Source organism: Penaeus vannamei, chromosome 38 (genome assembly GCF_042767895.1).
Source record: "Penaeus vannamei isolate JL-2024 chromosome 38, ASM4276789v1, whole genome shotgun sequence".
NCBI classification, from domain to species: domain Eukaryota; kingdom Metazoa; phylum Arthropoda; class Malacostraca; order Decapoda; family Penaeidae; genus Penaeus; species Penaeus vannamei.
This window is the reverse complement of record NC_091586.1, coordinates 102,501-110,000: the sequence shown is the minus strand read 5'-3', so window position 1 is coordinate 110,000 and position 7,500 is coordinate 102,501. Positions and strand designations below refer to the sequence as shown.

The following is a 7,500-nucleotide window of genomic DNA, read 5'->3' as shown; positions in this document are numbered from 1 at the left end:
GTCTTTTCTATCTAGGGATTTTCTTTGTGCCTGAATCAAAAATGTTTCATTTAAAAGAAATGCTGCTTCATTAGGAACAATAGTTGAAAGTGGTGTGTCAACCCTATCCACTGGCTCTAATCAGGTGAAAGAAAAAATAAAAATATTTTTTGTTCTGACACTTTTACTTTAGTTTGGATTACTTAAGTATTTTTGACATTATAAACTGATCACAAATATCCCTTAGTAACATGTTATGATGTAATTACTTGGTTTAAGTCTTTATTTCCATTTGATTTTCATTTATTTGTCTTTTAGATAGCAGTTAAAAAATCCCAGGACATCTCATTGATTCCTAATATATAAATTCTTATTTCATACTCTTAGCCTTTATTTTTCTTGAAGGAATCTGATGAGAGTTCTTTATTGTCTTCATAACCTTTCAACATCTCTCATTACACATGGCTGCATATGACTTATTTTTATTCATTCCTATTACCAGATATATTATACTATGAACATGCTTAGAAAATCATCTACAAGCCCAATATTTCAGGTGAGCTTATGCAATCAGTAACTGAATGGGGTTAGTAAGTTAACAAGTAACAAGATTTTATATTTTTCAGGAAAATAAAGAGCCAAAATGATAGATACACAGATCATTCGTATTAAGGCCCAGCTTTTTGTGGAAGTCAATTATCGAGAATGTTTGGCATGCAATCTTTTTTTTCCAGTTATTCTGTATATTTTGATATACTGATATATTTTATACTACACATAATCATCATTGATTTTGGATAATTAATAATTACCAATTTGATTTCTCCATTTTTATAGAAAATAAATATCCAGGAATGGATTAGTGTCTGTATTCATCATAGAGGATGTCAGACTTCAAAGACTTCAGAATTCTTTGTTTTGCAAGCAGATAGTCTCTTGATGGTAAATCAGTAGTCAGTTGATATGTTTTATAAAAGATGATACTCTGTTGCCAGAATAACCCTTCAGTGTAATGACAGATAGTCAGAAGAGTATCAGCACCTCCTTGACGAGCCACTCTAGGGGGTAATGTAATGGTATACAACACTGAGTGTGCTGCTGCAGCCACCATGCAAAATAATGAACAGGTAGTATGGCTTCTTTTTTTAAGTTTTGTAAATACTAATACTTCAACTTGTGACCTTAACCTGTTGCCTTCTTTTAACCAAATGAAGATCCCTTATTATACAATGATGCATAGCTAAAACTGTCTAGGGAAAACAATTGAAACATGATAAGAATTTTAACAAAATTAATTTCTTCCCAAACAGAAAATGTCATCAAAGATTATTAGAATTGGAAATATTCCCTGAGACTAGCCTGGCTTAATCACATAAGTGTAATGACAAAAAAGTTATCTTAGAAATCCCTTTTTGTTATAATTATTATTGTTATTTTGTCATTATTTTTATGAATAATATTGGTATTGTTATTATTGTTATTGTTTGTTATTAATTCCAGAATGAAATGACTACAATGTATGCTATGAGATTCAACTGCACAGAGTGATATATAAATATTTTTGCTCTCAGATTTGATGCTTTTAGCGGTAGCTTTTTATAACATTGTTATATATTAATGAATGAATAAGCATTGATGTGTATATATATAGATTTACTTTTTTAAATTTCATTTCATTTTCATCAGTTTTTATCCTTAATAATTTTGAACATGCTTATATGTTCTCTGTGTTCAGCAAAAAAATAAAAATATCAGTTATCACAATTCATCTAGTTTTTCCTCCAGTATGCAGAAACACTGAAATCATTTGTATTTCAGGAAGCCGGTAAGAAGTTCTACAAAGAAGCCATATGCAGATTCTTCAGATGAGAGATCTGCTCACACAAAGTAAACACGGGGAGGAAATCTTTGGCAAAATGTTATGATGATCCTCATTCAGAATTAAAACTGAATGGAGACTTTGATACACATTGCCTTTTGGTTGTTGAAAAGAAATAAACACTATGATTAATTCTATAACCCGCTGACACCACCGGGAGTAAAAGTTTAGGGTAAGGTCGCAAATTAAGGTGCATATTTGAGGGGTATTTTTCTTTATCAAAGTATTCACTGTTGTTGGACTCTTCCCAGATATGTCTCATCATAAAAGTATCAAGAAATGGTTGGTCTTTAATTTGTGTAGAAGTTATAAACTTATATTCAATGGCTTGTAAGATATGGACACTAATTAAGCGTGCTTTCTAATTATGCCAAAATTCCTTTCATTTTACAAATAAAGCTCATGCATATATTTAAGTATATACAATTTTTTTTGCAAACTCCTTCGAGATTCTGGATTGATAATCATAGATGTGTTAATTATAATCATGTTGCTACTGTTGAAAAATGTTAATGAGTTTCCTCCAAAGATAAATCATTTTCTTCCACTTCACCAAAAAATAACCTAGAAAAATATTGATATTCCAATGTTTTTAATGCTTTTGCTATATTTGGAGATGAAAGTTCCTTAGTTTCTGGGTTTACATAAAAGCTTTTGCTCCTTTCCTTTTGAAATGAAACTGCAGATGGGATAATTCAGGAGAATAAGGGGATTAGTTTCATCTGGGATGCTGTAGATCAGTGGTTCCTAAACTTTCCTATTCTGTGACCTCTGACCAATTTATAATAATCTCCATTGTCCTATTTAGTGTTTCATCTTTTCATATTCAGTTATTACTAGATATGAATTGTGTAATGGTGTCAGTAGCTATAGGACAAAAACACTGTACAATTCTAATTTGATACGTGAGAGATATTTATATGTAGATACTGTAGGTGAGTTAAAATTCACTTCACTTCAATATCTTAATTTTGATATTGCTTCATGACCCTCTAGAAAGTACTGCTTGACCCCAGGTTGGAAACCCCTGTTCTAGATCACCAGTGGCATCAACCTCTGTAATAATGAAGTGCAGTTTGAAACCACTGCTTAATCACTTGCATGTTTATGTTTTTTTCTTGCTGAAGTTAGTGATTCAGGTGGTAAAGAAAGTCAGCTAGGGGTGCCTCTGAAGGAATACTTTCCACTATTTTTGTTAAGCTCTGTGCTTTTAAAAGAAGAGGGCAACTTTCTTGCAATATGTGTCCCTTTTTCATCCTCCAAAATGTTTTTTTTTCAGTTTTTATTGTTTATATGATTTAGTCACAGGATGGACTGTAACTGTGTTTGATTTATAGTTTACAAGGACTGGTTCCTCAGCTTCAGTTATCAAGATTGTGAGTCCAGGGTTTGAACCCATTACATGATAAATGGATAGCCATTGTTTAATTGTTGCTTCAGGTATGCCATACACCTTTGTTATTGCTTGTACTGACGTTCCAAATCTGAAGAAAAGTGAAGTTGGCACTAAAGATAATTCATGAAGTAAAAGTTATGTATGAAGCTATAGTACAAATTTTTATGCTGAAGTGATGAAAGATGCAATATTTATATCATTAGTAGTGTGTAAGCGATGATAAATGTACAGTTGCAGTTGGGTCCCAATTTTGTACCTCTGGCAACCAGTCGAAGTAAACATAGTGTAAATTGTATTTTTGTGAATGATGCTAAAACCCTAAGTAGTTTGTAACAAAGAGTGTGATTGGTCGTAAATAAGTAACTAATAAGTGTATTAATGAATATTTTTTGAAACTAAGGAAGCCATTTGATCTTCTGATTTCTTCAAATAAGTGATAAAGAACAAAGCATGTAATATTAGTTATCGCTGACTTTGTAGTTGGACATTCTTCAAATGCGATATCCTGGCATTGCTTATCCAAATGGCAACATCTATGATGGGGAGGCTGCATTTCATACTCCTTACAACATAAGAAGTATCATTTATAGATACATATTTCTTAAAACATGAAACAGTTTCATGCTTTGAACATTTATGTATGGTAACTAAATTACCTAAAATTCTGTAAAATCACTGAGACCTCTGTAAATACTTGCACCATCTAGTCGCAGCTAATCGACCTAATAAAGTTTTTTTTTTTTTTTATCTTTATGCCTAAATCAAACACATTGTATAAACAGAAACCGTGCTAAATTAGATTTTTCAATAAAGAGCATGAACAAAATCACAATTAGGTTACACTGAATATGTAGATTCGTAATCGATGTGTGTGTATTGTCTATGGAAATATGAAGTCATGCTTGGTAATGAATTATGAAAGATTGTATAATCAGCTATTATTATGCATTAAATCTTAGCTTTTCTTTGAGGAGTTGCATCCACATTCGAAGAGGTGAGCGAGAAAATGCATGTTTGCTTGTTTCAACTCAGGCAACTATTAGCTGAGTAGTTCCAAGGAGGGTGAAGAGCAAAAATCTAAGAACCAACTCCCAATACTTATGTTGTATATCTTGTTCATTCTATTGAAATGGGGATTTCTCGGTCAGTTGTTATTGTCATCTATTCATTTTATTGCTATTTGTCAGTGCAATGTAATGCAATATATGCGTAGGTGTAGATGATATTTGCATATCAAACCTTTACATCAAATTCATTCACTTTATACATTATCCTAGAAGTAATAATTTCCCGGAACAATGTTATGCTGACGTCAGCATGCTAGGGTCAAAGTCGGGGCAGAAAGGAACAGGTCACCCTACCGCATGATCCCGCGGCTTAGTAAGCCTGTTTCTCTACAAAACATGTCCCTTACGTCCAGGTGGATATGGGACCAATTTTGACTTCTGACAATGGGGTGAGGGAAAGTAACTTCTCCAACGGTGATATATTCGGAGAGCTGGGCATCCGGACGATGGTGTACAGGCAGATAGGGTGGGAAGAGGCAAGGTCTATATAAGTACTTATATAGACCTTGGGAAGAGGAGGGCACCCATAACGACCAAAATACACCGTAAATACACGGAAAGCTCCATTGCTGAAGGGAATTAAAGGTGTAAATGTTTGCCCTTTTCAATATTTCAGAAATCAATTTATTTCAATTTACTATATAAATATTTGTTTACACAGAACAGTGCCCTACACGTCATATTTCATGTTCAGATTCTATATCATTATTTACATTTCACAAATGACAGACAAATTATCTATAATACGGCGAGGCGCGGCCGCGTGACCTGCGATATGTAGGGGTGGATCTCCCTACATGATGTTGGCGAAACGGGAAAAATGTCTCTTGGACAAATATATCGAATTGTTAGAAAAAAAAATCCTCCCATCAGTACACGGTTAAGCCTTGGCCCTTCCCAGAAACAAGGAGGATAACTGCCCTAAACACACGTCCAGGGCAGTTACCAAGTAGTTCCCTGCCGAACACCCCGTGGAAGTCCTTCGGTGGCCAGGCGAGGGATGTCGCTCAAAAACCCGACGAAAAATGTTTGGCCGAATATTGTCAATGTTTGAGAAACGGCTGATGAAGCAACCTCGAACCAGCTGATAGAAATCGAGACGTCACATGTGAACACGTCACCTCTGGCTCAGGGATTAGACACCCTTTGAATAACAATACGGATTTCCTATCATAAACATTGCTATTTGTCTTCCCTTTCTACAATTATTACTATTCTTAGTAAAGGTATCTCCAAAATGAATAAACCCCCAATTAGCCGATTCACTGAAGCCCCCATCATCTATGAAAAAATAAAAATAATTATATATATGTGTGTGTGTGTGTGTTAGTTATCAACTACAAGGCATGGCGTTTTGTGTGAGAAGGGGCTCAAAATGTTTATGAAATATAAAACAAAAGATTCTAACTAAAGCGTTAAAAACTGTATAATTGCAGTTCTTTCACACACAATACATACACACAATGTTGAGGCCTGGTTAATCCGACCACGGTTTTGCGTTCAGTTAATATTCTAAAATAATTATAATTGTCTGTTTATTGAATCCGTGCCTAGATCTGATCTATTAGTTCACTGTGAAAATGACATATAAAAACAATAAAGATAAAAGACAAGAATGTCTTTATTTCTACACATACACATACATTGTAAACAAGCGTTATTGACAAAAATAAGGAAAATAATGCATAAACAACAAATAAAAGTAAAGAGAAAGATTAACTGACATTAATCCAAACGAATTTTCTTCTTCAACATATCAGGCATACAGCTCCTGTAATGAGAGTCGGTTCTTTGGCTTTTGCTATTCACCCTCTTTGGAACCACCTAGCTTGTAGTTGCTTGAGTTGAAACAAGCCAACTTGTATTTTCTCGCTCAACTGATCGAATGTGGATGCGCCTCCTTCTAAAAACGCCAAGACTTACGGAATAATAACAGAAAAAAAACTATGATCAGATTTTAGCACAAGATAAAGGACATTTTGAATAACCGAAACGAATTAAACATAGTTTCATAACTCGTCACTAAGCAGTGGAAAACACACACACACACACACACACACACGCACACGCACACGCACACGCACACGCACACGCACACGCACACGCACACGCACACGCACACGCACACGCACACGCACACACACACACACACACACACACACACACACACACACACACACACACACACACACACACACACACACACACACACACACACACACACACACACACACACACACACAATGATGAAGAATCTATGCATTCTGTAAAGAAGAATGTAATGTTGCACGATTTCTGTTTATTCAAAATAAGTGTTTGATTCTGACAAAGAGGAAAAACGTATATTTTACAAGATCGATTATGGTGCAGCTACGAGAAGTATTTACAAAGATCTTTTGCACATTTTTGTTTGATTTTGCTGCTATACAGAGATTTAAAGCATGAAGCTAAAATCATTGATACTTCTCGTGTTGGAAGACTGGGGAACTGCCGCCTCCGCACCATACGTGTTGCCGCTTCGATAAACAAACAATTCGAGGATATTGCATTTGAGGAATATCCAACTACAAAATCAACGATAACTAGTATTACATGTTTTGTGATCACTTATTTGAAGAAAACGGAAGATTAAATGGCTTTCTTAGTTTTAAAAGATATTAATATACTCGTTGGTTATTTACATTCGACCAATCACACTCTGTTACAAACTACCTAGGGTTTCAGCCTCATTCACAAAAATACTATTTACGCTATGTTTACTTCGACTGGTTGCCAGATGTACAAAAGTGGGACCCAGAAAGTGTACTGAAATATAATTCCGCAACTGTACATTTCTATGTTCTCATTGACATTCTGTGTCTCCTACTCTGAGTAAGAATGTCTCCTCTGTATTAGACATTATGCTGATGGATTATAAAACTTATTAGGTAGACAAACAATTGTGAAAGATTGGAGATTGGTTAAACATGATGAAAATTTATGCATCGTACATATATTGTCAGTAAGTTTTCATAAAGGATGCAATATGTATTAACCATCATAGATGTGTATTCTGTGCTATTTGGATGTTCATAGGAATAGGAAACATGCTGAAAACCAATGCCATACCTTCAAATGAAATGGATAATAAGTGAATAGTTTTCAAGGGACTTTGACCCTTTTGCCATATGATGAAAGAG

General features: G+C 34.5%; 1 long non-coding RNA gene across 1 annotated transcript in view; it reads left to right on the top strand.

The window, feature by feature from the left end:
- LOC113808951 (uncharacterized) overlaps positions 1–2,455 on the top strand; it is a 3,827-nt gene extending 1,372 nt beyond the window's left edge. Inside the window, exons 1-2 of the long non-coding RNA XR_003476029.2 lie at positions 1–1,106; positions 1,798–2,455. The exon at positions 1–1,106 is cut by the window's left edge and continues 1,372 nt beyond it. This is a non-coding gene — a long non-coding RNA (uncharacterized lncRNA). The remainder of the gene's footprint in view (positions 1,107–1,797) is intronic.
- Positions 2,456–7,500: the final 5,045 nt, after the last annotated feature.